Source organism: Leopardus geoffroyi, chromosome B4, assembly GCF_018350155.1.
Source record: "Leopardus geoffroyi isolate Oge1 chromosome B4, O.geoffroyi_Oge1_pat1.0, whole genome shotgun sequence".
Lineage (NCBI taxonomy): Eukaryota > Metazoa > Chordata > Mammalia > Carnivora > Felidae > Leopardus > Leopardus geoffroyi.
The window spans coordinates 139,316,691-139,342,186 of NC_059341.1; the positions used below are offsets into that span (position 1 = coordinate 139,316,691).

Below are 25,496 nucleotides of genomic sequence, written 5' to 3' on the forward strand. Positions count from 1 at the left end.
AACAGAGTCTCCAGGGTCCCCAGGAGCGCCGAGCCAAGCTGGGCTCCAGAAACCCCCCACCGGTAGCCTTGTCCACACGCTCCTGTTCTCGGTCTAAAGGTTTGAGTCACGTTGAGAGATGGAGAAGGACACTCGCCTGGGCACTCTCGGGTCACGATCACGTCAACACCTTGGAGACGTGACCTGGAAGTCAAAGAGCCACTTCATGTGGCACCAGCGGCAGCCTGCAGACGTGGGGGGCTGGGATTCCCTTTTAAACGACAGAAGGGGGCGCCTGGGTGGCTCAGCTGGTTAAGCTCTGACTTCGGCTCAGGTCACAATCTCACGGTTCATGGGTTCGAGCCCCGCGTCGGGCCCTGTGCTGACAGCTCGGAGCCTGGAACCTGCTTGGGATTCTGTGTCTCCCTCTCTCTCTGCCCCCTGTATACTGGACAACCTGGGAGGGAGAAGGGAGGAGACGGGGACGGAGAGCCGCTGTAACCCGTGACGGCCAAAGCTGGATGTCCACTCCAGGACGCCTCCCCGGCTCCGGGCGGATCCTGGGGTGCGGGCACCCCTGTTCGTTCCAGAAACGAGGCTGACCCTCATGCCTGGTGCTGCCGGCGACCTCCATGCTCACAGGCCAGGCTCATCCCAAATCCCCACTTCCCGTTATAAAATTCAAACGTGTCGTCGGCCGCGTGGTCTTAGCGAACGTGTCTGTGTGCCATTTATATAAACGAGCGACAGAGAGCTTTTGCAATTTTCGCTCAAAAACACAGTCCTGTCTCACTGCCCTGCAGTCCTTCCCAACCGAACTCCAACCATGGACGAAAATCACCCCTTTAATTCTCTTTTCGATTCAAGTGACCCCAGTACTTGGGTTGCTCTTACGTGGGTGTGTTTTCCTGTGTGCCAGAAATAGGCTCTTGGTAACAGGAGGAAGGATTGGAAGGTAGACAAAACGAACATGGAAAGTATTTAAACTTTCTCTGGGGACAGAAAGGTAGGTATATAAGGAACCAGACTGAACCAATCCTTCTGTCCAGCCAGTCAGGCCTCCTGGGCACCACCGTCACCAGGAAGCCCTCCCTTCTGTCTGTGTGTCTCTTGGGCCCAAGGGGACCACAAGACAGTGGCTCCTCTAGAAAGTTCGTTAGGTCCCAGCGCCTGCTGAGGGACAGAGGGGTAAACTACGCAGGGGGGCGGGGGGGGGGGGCTCTCCTGACACGCGGGTGCCCAGGCACCTGGGAGAACTTCACGTGACCACCACGTGGGCCCCTGGCCTGTGGCTGTGGGACCTGCGGGTCCGAGCGCGGACCGGCCCTGCGGGTCTGTGCGGCTCCACCCAGGCCAGCCCAGGGCAGGGCCGTGCGCCTTGTCTCCCACGCTGGGGGTCCTCTGGCAGAGCTGTGCTAAGCCAACACCTGCAGGTGGACACCCATACCTCCCAGCCTGCCTCGGGGCGAGGTTCTGAGCGGACCTGGTTACGAGACAGAGGACGCGGGTGCAGGAGAGGCACCTACTTCGAGTGCTGCCTTTGCAGGACAGCACGCGTGCGGGATGGGAGTGAGGGGGGGTGCCGAGAACCAAGACCCCTCCTAAGATGCTCCACGCCGGAGGACATGGGTTTTATAATCCCACAAGGAGGTGCCCCGGGAACTCTGCCACCAAAGACAGGATCTACTTCCACAGGGACACGTGGCTTCGTCTCCTGGAGGGGCGAATGAGGTGATTAGTGACACGTGACGGGGGCAGGAAGATGTTGCAGACCAGCAGCCAAGTCAGGAAGATCACACTCACAGAGGCCACAGGTGATGCGAGGTGCTTGTTGCCATGGTAACCCCAATGGCAGAGAAAACTTCCAGCATCCCGTGATGTGCCGAAGGCAACGGTCAATGGAAGAGAAGTGTCCGGCTTCTGTGGGCCATGACGGGTCTCTCTGAGACGCCAGAAGACAACTGCTGTGACTTTTTGATCCTAGATCTCTCGACACCCTTGATCCTTGGCTGTTACAAACAAGACATCACAGGTCACTTCTTGGTGACTCTGTCTGTGTTTTCTGGACCTACACAACTGCAGGGGCTCCAACACTGGTTAGCACATCTCTTTTTAACTCTATCAGGAGAAGACCTTACTCGCTAGAAAAAGTGTGCAGGCCCCACTACTAACTTCACTGGCTAACAGGCTATCCACATTCGCAGCATAGGATGTGTACCGCCATTTGCTTCTCAGGAACAGTATTTCCCGCAGGAAGCCCCCGTTCGCTAGCGGGTTGTAACATCCTGCAACCCGGAACACATCTCCCATGGAAACAGCATAATCACGGATGACTACATTTACCAGCTAAGCTACAGCACATTTTGAAAGAAGGGGTGAGGGGCCACAGTGTACAGAGAACCCACGTGTCCCCGGCTCGCCCGCGGAAGAGGCACATGTCAAGGGTGAGGCACTGAGGAGCGTCCCTGACCAACCCCTATGCTGGATCTGGAGACTGTTCACTACAACTGGTAACAGCAGCCGATCCCTACTAAATGATGAGATGGTGACCCCAGGTCATTAGTGCACTTGGCACCTGCCCAAACCCAAAGTAAATCTCTCTAGATGAAGACAACAGCATCCTTAACTTCATATGATTTCTATGAACGATTATGAAAACACAGCGTCCAGCCCATAAAAATAACCAGGCATACAAGGAGACAAAACAAGTTGAACGAAAATCAACAGCCACGGGGACAATGAGAAACAGCCCCATAAGAGTTGTAAAATGCAGACTTTAGAATTCTGTGCTCCCCACGTTACACCAGACAAGACAAAGTTTCATCAGGAACACGTTGACTGTAGAAAAAGTCGATGGCAGATAAAAATAACCAAAAAAAGTTCTAGAACTCAATAATAACCAAAATTAGGGATGCAGCAAATGGGTTTAAGAATAGATCACACACGGGTGGCACCTGGGTGGCTCGGTCGGTTGAGCATCCAACTTTGGTTCAGGTCATGATCTCACGGCTTGTGAGTTCGAGCCCTGCATTGGGCTCTGTGCGGAAAGCACAGAGTCAACTTGGGATTCTCTCTCCCTCTCTGCCTCTCCCCTGCTCACAGGTGCACTCGTGTGTATGCCCCCTCCCCCTCTCTCTCTCTCTCTCTCTCTCTTTCAAGATAAACATTTAAAAGAAAAAAAGAATAGATCACACTATGGGTCACCTGGCTGGCTCAGTTGGTAAAATGTGTGACTCTTGATCTCAGGGTTGTAGGTTTGAGTACCATGTTGGGTGTAGAGATGACTTAAAAAAGAAAATATTAGGGGCTCCTGTGTGGCTCAGTCAGTTAAGTGTCCTACTTCGGCTCAGGTCATGATCTCAAAGTTCATGAGTTTGAGCCCCGCATCGGGCTCTGTGCTGACAGCTCAGAGCCTGGAGCCTGCTTCAGATTCTGTGTCTCCTTCTCTCTCTGCCCCTCCCCTACTTGTACTCTGTCTCTCTCTGTCTCTCAAAAATAAATAAATGTAAAAAAAAATATTTTTTTTAATTTTTTTTTCAACGTTTATTTATTTTGGGGACAGAGAGAGACAGAGCATGAACGGGGGAGGGGCAGAGAGAGAGGGAGACACAGAATCGGAAACAGGCTCCAGGCTCTGAGCCATCAGCCCAGAGCCCGACGCGGGGCTCAAACTCACGGACCGTGAGATCGTGACCTGGCTGAAGTCGGACGCTTAACCGACTGCGCCACCCAGGCGCCCCAAAAAAATATTTTTTTTAATAAAATCTTTAAAAAAAAGAAAAGAAAAGATTACACCCTGTTGTTGAGAAAGTTAGTGAACTGGAAGAAAGGTCAAAAGAGAATATTCAGAATGAAGCAAATTCAGAAAAAAAAAGGCAGGCAGACTATCCTCATGGAGGGTAATTCAGCTCTGATTTCTTCATTTATTCCTTGTTACTTGATTGGCTGTACTTTTTTTTTTTTGTAGGCTCCATGCCCACCATGGGGCTTGAATTCACAACCCTCAGATGAAGAGTCACATCCTCTCCTGCCTGAGCCCACCAGGCATCCCAATTGGCTGTGCTGTTAGACATATGGAGTCTGTTTTCTGGGCTCTCTAGTCAATTCTGCTGGCTTATCTGGCTATCCTTGGCCACTGGCAGACCCTCTTAATTACAATGACTTTCTAATAAGCCTTGGCATCCAGCAGACCAGGTCCCCCACCCTGCTCTGCTTCAAGATGGCTTTGGTTCTTCTCAGCCCATCTTATTTACATGTATATTTACGTACAATTTTACTTATATATAAAATTTATATGGGTTTTGGTTACTACTGCACTAAATCAGTACAACAGTCTGGAGAGAAATGACATCTTTACAATACTAAGACTTCTACTCCATGAACATGGTTAGCCACTCCCCCACCCCCACCCATGTGCTTAAGTCTTCCTAAATTTCTCACAACGTTTTACTTTTATTAGATTTATTTTTGGTTATTTGATCTTTTCTGCTCTCAAAAACAAATAAATGTCACTTCATTTTCCATTTGTTGTTGGTACACAGAAACACACATAATTTTGCATCTTATCCAAGTAGCAGCAATCCTGCCGAACTCGTTATTTAAATCATTTATTTGCATATTCTCTTGGGTTTTCTTTGTAGGTAACGATATCATCTGTGAATAATAGCAGTGTTATCATTCGTAATAGAGTGTTATGTTTACATGTAGGTGGTTTTTTTTTTTTTTCTTGTCTTATTGCCTTGGCTAAGACTTCTACTACGACGTAGCATACCTGGCATCTAAACCAAAGTTCGGCCAACAGTAGAAACCAAATGAATACTGACTGAGAAAATGGAAAACTTGTATTTTCACAAGCCGCCAAAACTGAGCTAACAGATCACCACCAACCAGCATCAGCACACATCTCTGCTCAAGAGTTCACTACTGGACTTCATGCCAGGAGGTCCTAATCCTGCTTGTGAGCAAACACACGGGTCTGCGCAGGGTCTGAGATGGTAAAGACCACCTGACCGTGAAATAAAGACAGAAAAAAAAGGGGGGGAGAGAGAAAATTGCTCAAAGAAAGAAACACGACCTACGCTGTTTGGAGTCAATACAACAGCTCTCCTAGAGAAATGGACTGAGAAATTATTATTTTTTATTTATTGTGGAGAGAGAGAGTGTGCACACACACGAGTGTGCATGAGCAGGGGAAGGGCAGAAGAGAGGGAGAGAGAGACTCCCAAGCAGGCTCCGCACCGTCAGCGCAGAACCGCTCGGAGCTCGATTATCACAAACCGTGAGATCGTGACCTGAGCCGAAACCAAGAGTTGGGCACTTAACCAACTGAGCCACCCTAGGCGCCCCGAGAAATTATTTTAATTAATAAGACCGCTTGATAAAATGGTCGGGTGCAAAACCATGAAGACAAAAATTCATGACTTTTTAACACCCAGCAACAGCCAGTCAGAAAATGCAACGGAAAACACACAGTCCTTATCACAAGAGCAGCAAACCCCACAAAATCCCTAGAGATGAGCCTAAAACGAAACACGTATGTGGAAAACAAGGTTGGTTTTACTACAACACACAGAGGTGACATTAAGGAATGAAGAAACGTTCCATGTTTCTAAATAGGAAAACGCTGTAGGGACGCCTGGGTGGCTCCGTTGGTTGAGCGTCTGACTTCGGCTCAGGTCATGCTCTCACAGTTTGTGAGTTCGAGCCCCACATCGGGCTCCGCGCTGACGGCTCAGAGCCTGGAGCCTGCTTCGGATTCTGTGTGTGTGTGGTGTGTGTGTGTGTGTGTGTGTGTGTGTGTGTGTGTCTCCGCCCCTCCCCTGCTTGTACTCTGTGAGTCTCTCCCTCTCTCTCAAAAATAAACATTAAAAAAAATTAACAAAACAAAAACACTGTAGAGAAACCACTTTGTTCCAAAGTGTATTCGTTTCCTGGAGCCGCCGTAACAACGTACCACAAAGTGGGTGGCATAACCCAATGTCCTTTCGCAGCTGGGGGGGCCTAGGTCTGAAATCCAGGGGCGAGCTGGGCAGGACTGGCTCCTTCTGGAGGCTCCCACGGAGAACCTGTTCCCTGCCTCTTCCAGCTCTGGCGGTGACCAGCAATCCTTGAGCTCTTCGCTTGGTCCTACACCACCCACCACCCAATCTCTGCCCCTGTCCTCATGGACCCTTCTTCTCTCCACGCCCCCTCTCCTCCTCTTCTGAGGACTTGTCATTGGATTTAGGGCGTCCACCCTAAGTCAAGAAAATCTCACCTTGAAATCCTCAGCGTACCTACACCTGCAGAGGCCCTTTTTCAAGTAAGGTCACATCCACAGGTTTCGGGTACCTGTACCTTTTTGGAGAGCCACTATTCAACCCACTGCACGAAGTAACCCGTAAACACAATGTCATTCTCACCAAAGTTCCCAGCGGAATTTAAAAATATATATATGTTTATTTAGTTATTTTTGAGAGAGAGAGAGAGAGACAGAGAGAGGGAGGGAGGGCAGAGAGATAAATGAGAGAGAATCCCAAGCAGGCTCCACGTTGTCGGCACAGAGCCCGACACGGGGCTCGAACTCACCAACCATGAGATCACGACCTGAGCCAAAATCAAGAGTCTGGACTGAACTGCCCCCAGGAGATTTGTGTTTAATTCAACAGCCCTTTACAAGGTGAGCATTAAGGTTGCATAGAAGAGAAAATCCCTAAGAATGGCCAAGAAAATGATGGAAAAAAACCAGCTGGCTTTCGGAACATGCTATAACGTACTTGTCATTGAAATAGCATGATGGTGTCGGGTAGGAAGGGCCACGTGGAAACTGCCATGGGAGCGCCTTTCCAGATAAAGGGGAGGGGCATGAAGTCCGCAAATAAAGGTGTTGATACAGCTGGGGAAACCAGCCTTCGCCTCCCACCATCGCCCAAAACAGAGCCAGGCATGGCAGGGAGATAAGACTGGAAAACATGGAAATAAAACCTGGGGCACTTTGATGACCCTGGGGCTGGGATGCTCAACCCCAACCAGAAACCACCTAGAGAAAGCAGGAACTGGCCACGGAAGAAACGCTAATGGTCAAGACACTGTTTGAAAAGAAGCTCCCCCTCAAAGGAATCAGAGACAGGTAAAAACTGAACGATGGGCTATTTTTTTTTAATTTTTTAACGTTTATTCATTTTTGATGGGGAGAGAGAGAGAGACAGAGCACAAGCGGGGGAAGGGCGGAGAGAGAGGGAGGCACAGAATCCGAAGCGGGCTCCAGGCTCCGAGCTGTCAGCACAGAGCCCGACGCGGGGCTCGAACCCACGGCCCGTGAGATCATGACCTGAGCCGAAGTCGGACGCTCAACCGACCGAGCCACCCGGGCGTCCCACCAGTGACGTATTTTTGGAAGACAATTTGGTGATCTGATCGAAACGTAAACACTCCCGTATGCTCTGATGCTGCAAATTCACTTGTTACGTGTCTATTTATTCAGGGAGCCGTGGTGTAGACTGGCGCAGACACAAAGACTGCCGTCCCGAGGATAGTCACGATTTGTTACGGCAGCAAGAACGGGGACACGGGGGCACCTGTGTGGCTCGGTGGGTTAAGCGTCCAACTCTTGATGTGGGCTCAGGTCATGACCTCGTGGTTCCTGAGATCCAGTCCCCAGTCAGTGCAGCGCCTGCCTGGGATTTTCTCTCCCTCTCTCTGCCCTTCCCTCCCCTCAAAAATAAGTAAACAAACACTTAAAAAGCTGCTTTTGCTTTGGGGGCCGTCGGTTGAGGGTCTGGGTCTTGCCTGGAATCACCGTCTCTCAGTTGGTGGGTTCAAGCCCCGCTACGGGCTCGGGGCTGAGAGTGCCAAGCCTGCCTGGGCTCCGTTCTGCCCCTTCCTCTTCTCCCCCACTTGGACACGCTCGCGCTAGCTCTCTCTCTAATAAATTAAAAAAAAGGAACAGCCCGGGCTGCCCCTGACCCCCCCCCCACCCCCAGCACAACCACAGGGTATCCCTCCACTGGGACTCTTAAACTGGGGGGGTCAGCACCCCCCTTGCCCCAGGCCCATGGCCCAGCCACCTCTTCTCAGACCCCCAGGCCACCAGATGTCCAGCCCCTCCTAGAGCAAAAGCCCTGCCCCCTCTCCTCGGGAGCACCCCAGGCCCCGTGGGCCCCTGTCCCCCGCGGGAGCCCCAGCCCCAGGCCCGCAGCGCTGCTCTAATAGGAAATCCGGGACTCACAGCCCCCAGGGACGCAGGGGACACAAGGAAAGTTCTCGGATCATGGCAGCAAACCCCGGTGCAGGGTTTCAACTCCTTTTATACGGAGCTGCCGCAGCCCCTCCCCCAAGGCTGGGGTCACATTCACAGCCCCGCGGTAACCACGGAAACGGGCAGCCCCCGGTTGATGAGTAACCCCGGGGACAATGACAGCGGGCGGCTGGGGCCTATTCAGATGACTGGGCGGGCTGAATGGGAGCCCTGCACAAAGGCCACTGGCAAAGTGACGCGGGCTCCCGCTTCCAAAGGGGGCGTAAATGACGCCATAACTTGTCACAAAAGAACAGAGGCCCTGGCGGCCCACACCTGTCACACCAGGCTTCTTGATCTTTGGGGGAATTTACAACAATGACTCCGCGGGCGCGCGGCCACAGGGCACTTGGCGGGAAGTGTCCTTTAGAACCATCGTCTGGTCTACCTTCCCGAGACCTGCAGGCATCCAAATGCACAACAAAACGCCCCAACACGCCCCTCGCCTGGAGACTGGAAAGCGGCCTGGAAGGGGGGGCGGGGGTGCCCGGAGCGCCAGTAACCATCACTGGCTACTTGTCACCAGGCGTTACCGGCCACACACCTCAGGCCACAGCTGAAGACTCCCTACAAAGGCAGAGCTTTGCAGGGTTATTTTAACACCAACACCACCCTTCGGTATCTGAACAGCTCCAGCGGGAAAGAACTCGAACGCGTCTTTCCACGAACTCCCCGGAAAGAATTACTGAATATTTCTTACGCTCGCTTTGGCGTAATCGCAAGTTTCCTTGACCTGAACTGGAAATAAAGACGAATCGCACGATCGTCATCATTCAGGGACGTACCAGGGAAGTCTCTTCCGAAGGAGCCGGGCAAGATCGTTCCGTTTTCCATCAACTACGCAGAAAAGCGGTCCACAAGAAGAGAGGATATTTTACTGGACAATAAGCTATCGAAATCACTAGCGACAAAGGCCCCTCTCCCGGAGCCCTGATGGCAGGGCCAATACTGTGCCAGGTGCTTTGCAAACACCTGTGAAATAAGAACCACGGTCCCCATTTGTCACACAAGGAAATAGAGGTTCCGAGAGATTAAGTGACAGACCCGAGGTCACCAGGTGAGTGACATCTGAACCTCACGATCACTCCCCACATTCTCCTGCTTCTCTCTGACGTTTGCTCACTTAACTTTAAATACTGAACAGCCTGGGCCAAGTCAGGAAGGGTTTTTTTTTGTTTGTTTTTTTTTTTAATTTTTTTTTAACATTTATTTATTTTTGAGACAGAGAGAGACAGAGCATGAACAGTGGAGGGGCAGAGAGAGGGAGACACAGAATCGGAAGCAGGCTCCAGGCTCTGAGCCATCAGCCCAGAGCCTGACGCGGGGCTCGAACTCACGGACCGCGAGATCGTGACCTGAGCTGAAGTCAGACGCTCAACCGACTGAGCCACCCAGGCGCCCCGGAAGTTTTTTAAAGAATGCACGCTCGCTCCATCAGAGGTAGAACAGGAAGAAGAGACTTTAAAACACCTCCCGTGGATGGGGTGCCTGGGGGGCTCAGGTCATGATCTCACGGTTCGTGAGTTTGAGCCCCGCATTGGGCTCTGTGCTGACAGCTCGGAGCCTGGAGCCTGCTTCCGACTCTGTGTGTGTGTGTCTCTCTCTGCCCCTCCCCTGCTCACACGCTGTTTCTCTCTCAAAAATAAATAAACATTAAAAAAATAAATTAAGGGGCGCCTGGGTGGCTCAGTGGATTAAGCGTCCAACTTCGGCTCAGGTCATGATCTCACGGTTTGTGGGTTTGAGCCTGTCACTGGGCTCTGTGCTGACAGCTCAGAGCCTGGAGCCTGCTTCGGATTCTGTGTCTCCCTCTCTCTCTCTGTCCCTACCTCTGCTCATGCTCTGTCTCTTTCTCTCTCAAAAATAAATAAATGTTAAAAAAGATTTTTAAATAAAAATAAAATTAATTAATTAAATACATAAAGGATAAGCAATCTAACCGCAAAAGCAAATTGGCAATTTTCAGAACAATTAGGGATGATGGACAAACATGAAATACTGTTCCCTTTCCCTAAAGAAGGGTACAAATCAAGAACATAAAACATTTTTCAAAAATTTTTTTTATGTTTGTTTTTGAAAAATAGGGAAACGGAGCATGAGCGTGGGAGGGGCAGAGAGAGGGAGACACAGAATCTGAAGCAGGCTCCAGGCTCTGAGCTGTCAGCACAGAGCCCGACGTGGGGGCTCAAACTCACGAACCGTGAGATCACGACCTGAGCCGAAGTCAGATGTTCAACCGACTGAGCCACCCAGCGGCCCTCAAACATTTACTTATTTTTTTTTTACCTGTTGGATTAGAAAAGATGAGAAAGACTTATCTTTCCCATGATGATACAAATACAGAGGGTTTTCAACCACAGTTCATTCCAGTATAGATCAGTACAAACTTTCCAAAGGCAATTTGACCAAGGTGATCAGAACAAAGTGGGCAAAACTGTGGCACCAAGGATTCCATCTCTAGAAATTCATTATTCAGAATAACCTCAAATAACACACAGACCCCACGAACGTTGATGCTCTCAGAGAAAAAGGGAATCTGAAAACAAATACACAATAAGAGGGAATTGGCTGAATACATCACATTCTCCTGGCACAATGGCAGACTCCCCGAGGATTAAAACGGGCAGGGGATGGCAAATCCCCGTGACCCACTCACAAAGCAGGCTGCACTTGGGGGAGCACGGGGAAACGCGGGAATACGACACGCTTATACCCACGGAAAAGAACAACGCACAGAGGAGATGTACAAAGTGCTTGTTTTCTAGCCTGCGCTTCTGACCGCCTGAATTTTTTTTACAAGGTTATCTTCCCTTTTTGATCAGTAGGCTTCTTTATAAATTTTTTTTTTAATTTTTTTTTTCAACGTTTATTTATTTTTGGGACAGAGAGAGACAGAGCATGAACGGGGGAGGGGCAGAGAGAGAGAGGGAGACACAGAATCGGAAACAGGCTCCAGGCTCCGAGCCATCAGCCCAGAGCCTGACGCGGGGCTCGAACTCACAGACCGTGAGATCGTGACCTGGCTGAAGTCGGACGCTTAACCAACTGCGCCACCCAGGCGCCCCCATAAATTTTTTTTTTAATGTTCATTTATTTTGGACAGAGAGAGAGAGAGAGACAGAGCACGAGCGGGGGAGGGGCAGAGAGAGAGGGAGACAGAATCCGAAGCAGGTTCCAGGCTCTGACCCGTCAGCACAGAGCCGGACGCAGGGCTCGAACTCATAGACCGCGCGATCACGACCGGAGCCGAAGTCAGACGCTCAACCGACTGAGCCACCCAGACGCCCCATGGTTAGTAAGCTTCTTAAGAATTTTTTAAAACGAGGGGCACCTGGTGGGTGGTTCAGTCGGTTAAGCGTCCGACTTCGGCTCCGGTCGTGATCTCACGGTTCGTGGGTTTGAGCCCCACGTCGGGCTCTTTGCCGACGGCTCGGAGCCTGGAACCTGCTGTGGATTCTCTGTCTCCCTCTCTCTCTCTCTGCCCCTCCCCTGCTTGTGCTCTGTCTCCCTCTGTCTCTCAAAAATAAATGTAAAAACAAAAACAAATGTTTAAAACAAATTTAAAAACAAAGAATTTTTTTTTCTTTTTTCTTTTTTTTTTTTTTAATTTTTTTTTTTCAACGTTTATTTATTTTTGGGACAGAGAGAGACAGAGCATGAACGGGGGAGGGGCAGAGAGAGAGGGAGACACAGAATCGGAAACAGGCTCCAGACTCTGAGCCATCAGCCCAGAACCCGACGCGGGGCTCGAACTCACAGACCGCGAGATCGTGACCTGGCTGAAGTCGGACGCTTAACCGACTGCGCCACCCAGGCGCCCCAAAAACAAAGAATTTTTTAAAGCTAAAATAAATCTCTTTCACCCACCAAAAGACGTCGCTGAGTGCTGGTTCTGGAAGGACCAGTAAAGCTTCTGCCAGGGCAGTGCCTCTGAGCACAGCACTCTGATCACGCCCTGCCCACCTGGTACCTGGAAAAGCAGCAGCTCCAAGAAGGAAGCCCCTCCTTCTTCCTCAGAATGCCTCTGCTCCTCTCAGTTTTGCAGACCCCAGCCCTACTCTTCCCTTCACAGGCCTGAGACCACTAAGGGTCCAGCTAAGCCCTTCTGTCCCCCGGCCCCACCCAAGTCCCAACAAGTCCAGAGACGAGTCCTACCTCCTGGAACTCTCACCGTCTCCAAAGACCACTCCTTGGGGGCGGGGGGGGGGGGGGGGGGGGGGAGGGGGGAGAAGAAGTTTCTAGAACATCTGAATTTTAAGTTCTGGAACAGCCTTTGAGGCACACGGCTCCTGGTGGAGCGCGGCAGCCGAGACAAGCTGATGCGCAGAGCGGCCAAGATCAGGAGCTGTGTTCTGACTCCCAGATCCCTCTGCCACCAACCACATGCGGACAGGTGCCGAGAAGTCTCTGCAAGGTGACCAGCAGCAGGGAACAGAGGCTGGAGGGGGGGGCCTTTCCCACTCTCTGTCGTGACACCGGGACGCACCGGGTGCACACAGGGTGCACCCACATGGTCCGACGTCAGCAGAGACCCTCGGGGCAGCAGCCGGGGGGCCCCGGAAACGCCTCACGGTTAGGGGGCCCTCCCTCCAGCTCCCCAGCACCCGCAACAGTTTGAGGAGAGGCCAGGAGCCGCCTGGCTCCCCTCAAGGGGGCAAATTTGCACCCTGAGATAGTGGGGGGGGGTCCCCATGCCGACAGCCCCCCCCCCCGACGCTGAGTGCAGGGCTGGCTTGGCTGCCACCAGCCTCCAGCGGGGCCCTCACACCCACAGGCCGCACCCCTGAGGCCCCCCACACAGCCCGCAGTGGGAGTAAAGACCCCAGCAGTCGACCCTCCCCACACCCCCCTCACCAGGCCACTCACTGCCCCTCGGTCCAACCGACCTACCCCTGACCCGTGTCCCCAGTCCTCGCCCACCGCCCCGGCCTCAGAGGCTGCATTCCGGGCCCTCCCTGCCCGCAACAGGCCGGCTGTGCCCCCTGGCGCCCACCCACTCTGAGGCGCCAGGAGCCCCTGCTCCGTGGGGCGGAGTCTACACTAGAGGCTAAATGCTACCCAAGTCGCTCCCCGCCAAGTCCCCAGAAGGGAACACGGCCGGACACACGGTAGGTGCTCCACGAAGGCGTGCTGGCCGACCCAACGGAGAAACAAACACCTCCCCCTCCCAGTAGCCCCCGCCCCCTCAACACAGCGTCCTGAGCCACTGTCATCTGTCTACCCGTCCCCTGGCTGTGAGCTCCTCGGAACGACCGTGCTAGGGGAGGCTCGGCCCCCGTGGCGCTCAGGCACAGCGAGGGCCCAGACAGAGCGCTGGCCCCTGGCCCTCCACGACCACCCGCCAGCCCGGGCCCCTCTGACACTCAGCACCTCAAGGCCGGGCGCCCCAGGGCCCTCTGCACCACCGGCCAGTGCCCCCGACGGCCGGCAGCCCTCCTTGGCCACCACGGCGGACCCTGCAAGGCGCGTCGAGGTGTTGGGGACACAGTGGCATGTATGCCCAGGCAGGTAGGCAGGTGACGGTGTCCCAGCATCAGGATGCAGGCTGCCTGGGGAGCGTCGTCCGGAGAGCAGCACCTCCCAATTCCCGGGGCCCGAGGTCCTGCCCGCCTGGTCCACTCGCTGCACGGCCGTCTCCTTGGACAGGAGTCCCTGCTGCATGTGGCCTACCCTCATGTCCCCCCAGGAAGGGAACGGAAGCTCGGGGGCAGGGCCAGAACCCACAGCGCCCCGTAGGCATTTGCGGAGCTAAAAGCCCCAACACGGGAAGCCTTCTCGGCCCCCGACCAGAGCCCCTTCTACCCTGCTCTCGCCCCAATATCACCTCCACGGCTCTGGCCACAGCACGAGCTGACCTTGGGAGCTGACTGACCTCCTGGACGGAAGCTTCTGGCAGGCAGGCCAGGTGCGCACCTGTGCACGGGGAGCTGGGCGGCAGGGCACCGGTCACAGTGGAGCTCTTTGTCCATGACCCTGGCACCTGCCGGCCCCGCGGCCCTTCTGGAAGAGCCTTCAACGTGTGACATTTCTCACATGCACGGGCCCCTCTCATCCCTAAAGGACGTCGCTTACTTGCCAAATTCCGAGTGTCCCCGACACCCCTCGCCGCGACCCCCTTCCTCACCGCGGCCGCCCACTTCGGTCTCACCCCCTGGCCCCAGCTCCGTGAGCCTCGGTTTCCCCCAGAAAATCGGATTCCAGGACCAAGTATCCCAAGGGTAATGCTGAGCAGACGCTGCAGGGTGTGAGTCTGGGCACCTGGGACGCGGAGGTGACCGCAGGGCAGGCCTGCTGGGCGCCAGCCAACTGTGCGGCTCCCGCTGCCTCCCCCGACCGCAAGGGCCACGGAGAACGCGTGTCCTGGGAAGGGTCCGGGACGCGGGGGCCTCTCTTGGCTTCCTTTTCTGTTGCTCCTGCCACCGCAGCCTGTGTCCAGGCAGGACAGCACCCAGCCGTCCCCTCTGCTCCGTTCTAAAGGCGGCGCCCCAATGGGAAACGGTTCCTGGGCGGGCACCCCCCCCTCCACCCCTGGTCAGTAGGCAGGGTCCCCAGGGCCAGCGGTGGGTGAGGAGGGGCTGGGGGCCAGGAGGATGTGGACGCCCCGATGGGCAGCGTAGCCTTCTGGCCGGGTCCCGGGAGCCCGAGCACCACCAGGCTGAGTGCAGGGATGAGTCAGGGGCACGGGAGGGGCAGTCCCGCAGTTCCCACATCCCCACGACATCTGCACAATGGCACTTGTCACACCCCTTTGCCGATGAGGAGACTGGGGCTCAGAGAGGGTGATGGGCACCCCAAAGCATCCAGCCAGGCAGGGCTGGGCTGAGCCCACGTCCCACCCGGGACCCGGGGCCGCACCGCTCTCCGGTCACCTTTACCACTCTGTGCTGTGTTAAGGCAACCGGTCCCAGGCCAAACCCACCAGACCACACATACCGTGAGCCCCAAAGGTTCCCTGGGGGCCCCCAGTGCCGAGGCTATGCCAGGCACAGAGGAGACACAGGTCAAGCCGACAGCCGTGGAGTTGGCCCTCTGGACTGGCCGCCCGGCTCCAGGGCAGTCCTCTCGATGTGAGGGAGGCGGGGATTGGGCGGGGGACATGTGGCCGTGTCTGGAGACAACTCTGGCTGTCACGACTCTGGTGTCACTGGCACACGGTGGGTGGAGGCCAGGGATGCTGTCCCCACATCCTACCACGCTCAGGACGGGCCTGCAGCAGAGGTCACCCCAGCCTCAAATGTCAACAGTGCAGAGGAGGGAAGGCCTGCTCTGGGGGTGGACAGAGGTGGGTGTGCCAGGGAGACAAAGGAAGGGGGTCTCCGTGGCTCCCGGGGAGGGGCTGGCTTCAGGGAGCCGGGCCAGGGAAATCCCTCTGAGGGAGGGGCCTCGGGGGGCGGACAAGGGGAAGGCCCAGAGGCAGCCCCAGACAAGGGCTCGCCCTGTGACCCGCAGACACAGCACGCTGTTTGTTGAGTATGTGGCCCATCCAATGAGGCGTGAAGGACCCCGCTGCCCTCCCCGCCTCCATTCAGCCCCAACGTCCCTCTCAGGGGGCAAACGTCCCTCTCGGGGGGCACGAGCTGGACCTTCATGCCTCCTCCAGGAAGGCCACCTTTCATGTCCAGCACCCGGGCCAGGGAGGAGAGGGAGCCCCTGGCCGTGGGGCTGCAGGGGGAGAGGGACGTGTTCTTTCCAGGGCAACTGGTGACAGGACACAGAGATACGCAGGAGCTGGCCGTGGGACCAGTGAGCCGGGCTGGCTCGGGACCCTCTGCGCCCAGTACGGAGGGACGGGTGTCTCAGCGGCCGTCCTCAGAGCCCGTCTCTGGCCCATTAAGGTGAAGTCAAAAAGCTAAGGTCTTTGGTGTGAAAGAAGTAACTGTCTCAAAGCGAGAACTCCAAGCTCAGCATTTGAAGAAGTGAACCCCTCGGCTGCCGGGCCATCCTGAGGGGACTGTCACCCCCTCCCCCTGGGGCGTCCCCTCCAAGGTAATTACAGTGAGCCAGACACACAGCAGGACCTCCAAGGCCCCACTGTCCCGGGACGAAGGGATAGTCCTTCCATGAGAGGAGGGCCGTCCCCACGACAACCCTGCCCGCCAGCCCCGGAGGGGAAGGCCTGTGACCGTCTGGAAAAGCCACCTTCCCCTCGGCAGGCACATGGCCACGTGGAAAGCCCGGAAGAGCAGAGCAGGAACCGTGACCTAGACCAGGAGGCCAACGAGGAGCTGCTCCGGGCTTGGGGTTTGGGGCGATGTCCTCTTTCTCCTTTATGCTTGCCTGTGTCGCCAGCATTTTCCAGCTTATTGTTGTGAACAAACTAAAACATGTTTAGGATTCTGGAAAGCAACTTCTTTTTTTTTTAATTTTTTTTTTTTTTTCAATGTTTATTCATCTTGGGGACAGAGAGAGACAGAGCATGAACGGGGGAGGGGCAGAGAGAGAGGGAGACACAGAAGCGGAAACAGGCTCCAGGCTCCGAGCCATCAGCCCAGAGCCCGACGCGGGGCTCGAACTCACGGACCGCGAGATCGTGGCCTGAGCTGAAGTCGGACGCTCAACTGACTGCGCCACCCAGGCGCCCCTGGAAAGCAACTTCCATTAATACCCTAGAATAAAGCTCTAAGAAATCAAAAATGTACAGTGTTGGCCTTCTTCATGGCATGTCTGTTCAGCAGGTTTTCTGGTTCCACGTTTACTGGGACTCCGTGGATGGGATAGAAATGCGACAGATACAGGGGCGCCTGGGTGGCGCAGTCGGTTGAGCGTCCGACTTCAGCCAGGTCACGATCTCGCGGTCCGGGAGTTCGAGCCCCGCGTCGGGCTCTGGGCTGATGGCTCGGAGCCTGGAGCCTGTTTCCGATTCTGTGTCTCCCTCTCTCTCTGCCCCTCCCCCGTTCATGCTCTGTCTCTCTCTGTCCCCCAAAAAATAAATAAACGTTGAAAAAAAAAATTAAAAAAAAAAAAAAAAAAGAAATGCGACAGATACAGAGAAAAACATGGGAACGAGCACGAAGGGGAGCTCCCTGAAGACACGCGGCCAGGGGGCCTCCTCCGGGCCCTCCTCAGCTCTGAGAGGCCACACACACACACACCACTCTTGAATCCCAACTGGGACACCGTTTATCTCACTGTCACAGTTCCCTCAAACAAACAGGACACAGAGTAAACCTTTCCTTTTGTTCTATTTTATGACACAATATTAACTGTGCTGTCTCTTTGGCTCGCTTTCCTTCATTCACTCAACAAACACGGACCACGTCTTCACCTCGGGCTTGGGCTGGGCATCCCCAGCACAGACAGCCGTGACCCAGGACCCGGGATGCTCGGGGCAGTGGGACTGACAGTCTACAGGGGCCGCGGTCCCCCGGGACCCCCAAGGCGTAATGGGGCAGCCCGGGGTGACACTGAGGACTGACGGCAGACAGAGCAGGAAGGCGGGGGGCGGGCAGACGGAGGGTCAGGCGGCCAGGGCACCCTCCGTGTTTGGTCGCTGCCAGCTCTCTGAGCGTCTCCGGGGAATTAGACACAATCGCCCGCCTCCCTTCTCGAAACTCAGCCCAGGCACTGAATGAATGTGTCCCTTGCCCGGGCCACATAACTGTGGGGTGACGGATCCCTCTCATTTTCCTCCCAACGTCAACTATTCCTATTCTGCCACAACACGCTCGGCACGCTGTTGCCTGCAGGGAAATACAAGTCACTTCCGTCCTGAGGTCCCTGAGCTGCACATCCGAGCCCCGAGCCCGAGGCCCCGTGCGTCCAGGAGGGAGGCACCCAGGGAACGGCAGCGCCCAACTGCTCATTTTAATCCTCTGTAAATCAGACAAAAACAGGCAACGCGTCCGTGATCACCGAAGGCAACGCAGTCAGTCTGCAAATCCGCGAGGAGATAAAACGCACGTTCGAGAACATTCCCCAGGCAGGCGTCTCGGGAAGCCTGGGCCAGCCCGCATCCTTGTCCACACCGACAAGTCTGAAGCAGTTACGTCTACACCCACGCCCTGCAGTTCCTCTACCATAGGACGCCAGGAGCCAAGGTCAACGTGGGGGGTGGGGGGCTTCAGACCCACCGTGATTCACCCTCAGTCCCTGCACCCGCGAGGGGCGTCCACGGCCTGGAGCCGTGGTATAACCACCTCTCTCCCACCTCCCGGCCCCGCTGGCCAGAACAGGCTCTCCAGAACGCACCTGCCTCTAGCCTTGACCGCACATCTGCCCCCACCCCGCTGGACACCCCACCCGGGGCGGGGGGGGGGGGGTGGGGGCACGAGCAGGGAGGGATCTGCCGAGACCACAAGAGGACAGTGCTGAGGGCCAGCCGGCGAGGCTGCGGATAATGCCATCACGGCTCCTGACCTGTACTACTGAAGCCACACGTGAGCCGCTAACCTCCGTGACACAGAGGCCCCCACGCCGAAACAGGCCCCCGGAGGCCCATCTGTGAGGCCCACCTCACGTCCTGATCCCGGAGGCCAGTAGGTCAGAACCAGTCCCAGGCGGGGGGGGGGGGGGGAGTACACGGTGCGAGGACACCACAAGGCCATCTGTCGTCACCCACCCTGCCGCTCCCTCTCACGTCCCCAGACGGGGGCCGGCTCTCTGGCCCCCCTCCCGGTGTCTGTAGAAGCCCCTCTGCCGTGGGGCTCAGAGCTGCAGCCAGGAAGCCGGCCCGGCCCCGCCCGTCTGAGTCATCCCCGAGGCTCCACAAGTGCAAGTGTCGGCAGGAAAAGCCCGGAGACCCCACCCCCCCACCCCCACCACCGCCGGGACGCCCGCCCGCGCCCATAGCCCTCCAGCCCCGAGCCTGGCAGGTGAGCACCCCAGTCCACGCTGGCCTCCTGGCACCCCCTCCAAAGCCCACACCCGGAGCCCGCGTCACCTTCAGAACTCAGGGTCGCTGTCACCCGCCCAACCCCACGAGGCAGGGGGACCCACGCGGGCCCCTCCAAGCTCAGGTCTTGGTCCTGCGTCTCCTGTGAGGCCCCACAGGACCCCCTTCCCCTGCCACCCCCAGGGCACCGAGTTGGAGAGGATTTGTTGCGAAGTCTGATTTCCCAACGAGAAAGTTCTGCTGACCTCGTCCAAGCCCGGGGTGGCACGGACAGCCCGGAGGGGGTGACAGCACCTGTGCCCGGGGCACAGAGGCCGAGACGGAGGCCACAGAGGGGGCGGCAGGCACCCCTTTTTGCTCCTTCAGCCCCGAATCCCTTCTGATTCCCTTGCCCTCCCGACAGTGGCTGTTTCCTGCCTGGTTCACCTGGTTAATAAACCAGGTTCTTTTATTTTTTCAATGTTTTAAAAAACTTGTTTGGTTTCAGAGAGAGAAAAAGCGAGTGCAGCCGAGGGGCAGAGAGGGAGAGAATCCCAAGCAGGCTCTGCACCGCCAGCAAAGAGCCCAACTCAGGGCTCGAACTCACCAACTGTGAGGTCATGACCAGAGCTGAAAGTAGGAGTCGGACGCCTGACTGACTGAGCCACCCAGGCGCCCCACAAGAGCTAGTTTCTGAAAAGCAGGGGAGTATACAAAATGCCTTGGAGAGTCGGGTTTGCCTAAGTACTAAACACCGCCGCCCCCCCGCCCCCTGCACACACGCTCGCCCCGACTGGCCTCCCCGGCCGGTGCTGAGAGCACAGGGGTTAGCGAGCAGGCCAGCGGGCACGGATGCCAAGCTCTAGGGTGCTGATGGGTGCCAGAAGTGCATGGAAAGGACACCTGGCTTAGACCAGGCTGCTGGGGCAGGGCGAGGCCTCAACACGAGGGGATCTGGTCAAACGAAACCGAGAAGGGCCCACTTCTCGCCACTCTGACACCCCCTTGGGGTCATGTCCGAGTCACCTCACGCCCCTGTGCCCCTTCAGGGTCACAGAGTGTGTTCTCTCAGGCTCTCACCGGTTTGCACGGCGTGTAAAAACAACTCTCTCGGAACCCAGGCAGCGCCCGGAGGGCTGGAACAGGGAGCTGAGCCGCTCACCACCTCACATCCCTCCCTGCTTCCCAGGTCCACCTGTGGCCGACCCACGGGATCCCACCCGAGCCCGCGTCGTGGCTGGGCATGCCACAAGACGCTCTTTCTGGGCTTTCTTTCTCTTTTTCTTCTTTTTTAAATTTTTTTAACATTTTTATTTATTTTCGAGACAGAGAAGAGACAGTGTGTGAGCGGGGGAGGGGCAGAGAGAGAGAGAGGGAGACACAGAATCGGAAGCAGGCTCCAGGCTCCAAGCGGTCAGCACAGAGCCCGACACGGGGCTCGAACCCACGAACCGTGAGATCACGCCCTGAGCCAAAGTCGGATGCTTAACCGACTGAGCCACCCAGGCGCCCCTTTTTTCTCTTTTTTTCTTTTTCCTTCTGCGTTTTCTCAGCAGGGATGATTAGAGAAAGACTTGGAGGCTGGGGTTGTCAGCTTCCAAGAGCTCAGATGCAGAGACGCTGTTTCTGTGGAAGGAGAATCCGGGGTGTCCCGGCTGAAGGCGGCCCTCGCCTGATGGGTCATTGCAGAGAGGGTGGAAAACCCCTCCTCGGGCTCCCCTGCCTCAGTTCCCCTGGCTGCAGGGAAAGGAAGGGGGCCCGTTTTCACACGGCTCCAAATTCACTTTGGGTTCAGAAAAAACACCAGGCCAGGGGGCGCCTGGATGGCCCAGTGGGTTAAGCGTCCGACTCTTGACTTCAGCTCAAGTCACGATCTCACTGTCCGTGGGTTCAAGCCCCACACTGGACTCCATGCCGACAGTGCGGAGCCTGCTTGGGATTCTCTCTCTCCTTCTCTCTGCCCCTCCCTTGCTTGCTCTCTGTCTCTCAAAATAAATAAGTAAACTTAAAAAATCTCCAGGCCGGTAGGTAGCACAAACGTGAGGAGGGAGAACAGAATCCCCGCCCCACACAATGGATTTCCCAGGCCAACCGGGGACTCGGACAGCTGTCCCAACCCTGAAGCCCTCAGCTTCCTGCCTCCGGGGTCACCCCCGCCTGGTTTCCCCACAAACACACTCATCTAGCGGGCCGTGAGCGGCGCTGTCCGGGCACAGAACCCAGTCACCGACGTGCCCCGCCCCGCCCGCCGCCTGCTTTCTCGGGCGTATCTGCCAGACCGTGCGGGGCCCTCGCACACACGCTGTACTCACGGCTGGACTTCCTGTCCTGTGCGCACGCGCGCGCACACACACACACACACACACACACACACACACACACGCCCCTGACCTCCGGCGGCCACGTGCCAGATGCACAGGAAATCGCTCAGAACAATAAACTTTCATATTTTCCATCCTCTCTTTGAAGATTTGGGGTGCTTTCACTTACACGTGAGAGAATTTTCCATGCTTGGGAGAGAGAGCTGGACCGAAAAGGTGCCTCCCTCAGCTGTGTCACTGGCGTTAAGGCACAAAAGGCAAAGGTGTGCTGTCGACTCCAACCACGCCCACCTGCCCCCCACGCCCCCTCCCTCCTAAGCTGGGCCCAGGGCCACTGTCATCCCCGGAGGGGTGTGGGGAGTTGGGAGCCTTCTCCTGTGCAGTACTCAGCCCCGCGGGGGGAGCCCCCAGGGGAAAAGAGGACAACAGGGCAGGATCCCGACGGGCCACGTGGCATCACAGTGAGGGACACGGACGCTGTGCCCAGGTGCCCAAGCGGGCAAAGCAGACCTCCGCCATCTGACTGAACACAATGAACTCAGGGCACCGTGCTGTAGCGGGTGGAACTGCGTCCCCCAAAAGCACACGCTGAAGTCCTAACCTCCCCACCCCTGTACCTGTGAACGTGAGCCGATGTGGAAATAGAATCTTTGCAGATGTAGTGAAGATGTAAATTAAGATGGGGTCGAGAGGAGTAGGGTGGGCCCATGGTTCAGTATGAGTGGTGCCCTTTCGAGAGAGAAGCCACACAGGCCACACACAGGAGAAGCCCACATGACAACAGAAGCACAGCTGGGGTGATCCAGTGCAAGCCAAGGTCCTGGGGCCACCAGAACCGGAAGAGGCAGGAAGGAGCCTTCCGAGGGAACGCAGTGTCCCTGCCAACACCTTGATTTCAGGTTTCTGGCCTCCAGAACAGCGGAGAATATATTTGTTGTTTTAAGCTACCGGTTTGAGGTCCTATGTTACAGCTGACACACAGCCCATCACCTTGGGGAACGGGAGCAAACTGACCCGGCCGTGGCCCCTCCCTGAACCTAGGAAGCCCACGTTAAGTCCAGGGCAGCCTACAAAAAGATCTGTAGGTGAAGCAGAACTTTCCAGGAGGAGCACAGAGAGGGAGCTGGTGTTACGCACTCTGACGACAAATGCGGAACTCAAATCCTCTCTTGTGCATGCGCTGCAGCGGGAACCAGGAGGCAGGGGATGGGCCCAGCAGGACCTCACACAGCGCAGCCAAGAGCAATCCCAGGACGCTGCCCTAATCCCTGCCCCAGACCTCGCTGGCCCCTGACCGGACCGCCTTGCCGACCCTGGCGCCTGAGGCCCGGGGAGAATCCTGCTCAGCTCCCATGAGCTCACTTGGTTCCTAAGAAGGCCCCACCCCATCCCCAAGAAGCTGCAGTTTCCAAGCTCCCAAATGGGGCCACCCACCAACACTCAGACCCTGGCCCCCACCCTTCACTTTGACCCACTCAAGACCCTGCTGGCTCCTGACCTCCCTGAGAAGGCTCTCTGCAGGGTCCACCCCACCTGCAACCTTCACTGTTGCACCGTATCCGGTAAGACCCGGGCCTAGGGACGATGGCTACCACCTGTCCCAAGCCAGGTGCCTCTCCTCGTGACCCCACGCCCCGAGCCCTTTCTCCAGGAGGTGGCACCGGGGACTCTTAAAAACAGGACAGGGTCACAGAAGACCCCAGAACTCCTTACTCCGGCCACCTCCTCTCTCAAGAGCTATAAAGACAGAGTGTGCACTTGTGACCCTTGTAAGTGTCCCTCCTCACCTCTTGGGGCGTCATCCTCTGAGCTAAAACTGCGTCCGGTGTTCCCAAACCACTGCCCCCCACAACCTTGCCCATGGAATATTCTGGTTTTCTGAGGTGGCTCAGTACTTCTGCTGAAAGCTCCTAGACAGAGGTCACTTGTCCTCTGACAATCTGGTGGCCTTGGGGGCTCTGGTGGGGTGTCCCAGGCCGCAAGCTCGAAAGACGCCGACATAAATAGGGGGCGCCTGGGAGGTTCGGTCGCTTGAACGTCTGGCTCTTGATTTCGGCTCAGGTCATGAGCTCACTGTTCAGGCCCCACATCGGGCTCCGCAACACTGACCGTGAGTGAATAGCCTGCTTTGGATTCTGTGTCTCCCTCTCTCTCTACCCGTTCCCCACTCTCACTCTGCCACTCTCAAAATAAATAAATAAACTTAAAATAAAAATCCCAGGGGCGCCTGGGCAGCTCAGTCAGTTGAGCGTCTGACTTCGGCTCAGGTCATGATCTCGCGGTCTGTGAGTTCGAGCCCCGCGTCGGGCTCTGGGCCGACGGCTCAGAGCCTGGAGCCTGCTTCGGATTCTGTGTCTCCCTCTCTCTCTGACCCTCCCCCGCTCACGCTCTGTCTCTCTCTCTCTAGAACAAATAAACATTAAAAAAAGTTTTTTTACTCCTAATGTATGGATATGCCACTTTTGCTTATCACCTGCCAGTGGACGCTCGGGACCTCCATCTTTCGAGTACCGTGAACTGCCCCGCTATGAGCGTGGGGGTTCAAGTTCTGTTCAAGGCCCTGCTTTTACTTCATACCCCAAAGCGGGTTCCTGGATCCTATGGCAAAATTCTCCTTTTCGAGGAACCGCCGTAACTGTTTCCACGGTAGCTGCACCATTTTCCATTCCAGCAGCGAACGAGGGTTCCAGGTTCTCCACATCGTAGCCATCCCGTATTTTCTGCCCTGTTTTGTTTCTGTAACAGCCATCCTAAAGGCGAGGCGGTATCTCATCGTGGCTCTGACCGGCACTTCCCTGATGATGAGAGGTGTGGAGCATCTTTTCATGTGCTTGTTGGCCATTCGTACATCTTCTCTGGCAAAATGTCTACTCAAGTCCCCTGTCCGTTTTTTAATCGGGTTGTTTCTCTGTTGTTGAGTTGTAGAAGCTCTTTATATATTCTAGACAGTAATCCCTTACCAGGCATGTGATTTGTGAGTATTTCATAATGGCTTTTTTTTTTTTTTAATTTTTTTTTTTTTTCAACGTTTATTTATTTTTGGGACAGAGAGAGACAGGGCATGAACGGGGGAGGGGCAGAGAGAGAGGGAGACACAGAATCGGAAACAGGCTCCAGGCTCTGAGCCATCAGCCCAGAGCCTGACGCGGGGCTCGAACTCACGGACCGCGAGATCGTGACCTGGCTGAAGTCGGACGCTTAACCGACTGCGCCACCCAGGCGCCCCCATAATGGCTTTTAAATGAGCTATTTTAAATGAGAAATTTAAATAGTTTCTCAGCACCTACAGCGTTCCTGGCAAGAAAAAGGTTTCCCAGGACGTAGCCAGATCTCTAGGCTGCATTTCTGTTTTTCTGATCCTTCACTTACAGAATGATACAGGGTTGGAGTCAGGATGGGGGGCCTGGGGGTGACCATCCCACCTCCTTATTTCAGTGGGGACACCGAGGCCCAGGGGGCGCTGACTCGACCGGCATCAGCAATTAGCACCTCAGGTACCACCCAGCTGCACCGCCAGGGAAACCTCACGCTCTTTCCAACGCCAGAGACGCGTTCCAGCGCAGCAAAGGACAGCTGTGGCCACACCACGGCCGTGTGTGGCAGTCTCCAAAGCGGGGCTGCTGAACGCCTTCCCTCTACGAAAACGGTCCTTCAACGCTCAGCTCGCTGATAAAACTTTATTGCCTTGCAAGAGAGTTCTTATCTCCGAATGCTAACACAGCATATGACTTTGTTTGAACTAGCTGCTGTAAGTTTACCTTACCCAAGTATCATTTAGATTACATCTTTCTTAAATCCTAAAAAAAAAAAAAAAAAAAAAAATACAGAGGTGGAATTAAACACAAAATATTGAAAAGAAGTTGGTTGGGCGTCCAACTCTTGATTTCGACTCAGCTCATGATCTCACCGTTCATGGGTTCGAGCCCCGCATCAGTCTCCATTGCTGACAGTGTGGATTTTCTCTCTCTCTCTTTCTCTCTGCCCCTCCCCTGCTTGCTCTCATTGTCTCAAAAACAAATAAACTTAAAAAAAAGATATTGAAAAAGAAGGAAAAATCTTGATTGGTGGATAGAGGGAGGGAGGGAAGGGAGGAAGGCAGGCCAGCCCCCGG

General features: G+C 55.5%; 1 protein-coding gene and 1 long non-coding RNA gene across 3 annotated transcripts in view; one reads left to right on the forward strand and one right to left on the reverse strand.

The window, feature by feature from the left end:
- CELSR1 (cadherin EGF LAG seven-pass G-type receptor 1) overlaps positions 1-25,496 on the reverse strand; it is a 140,388-nt gene that overhangs the window by 102,492 nt on the left and 12,400 nt on the right. The window lies entirely within an intron of this gene.
- LOC123590866 lies at positions 6,518-7,705 on the forward strand. The gene is made up of 2 exons (XR_006709008.1): positions 6,518-7,087; positions 7,442-7,705. It is a non-coding gene; the product is annotated as an uncharacterized LOC123590866 (long non-coding RNA).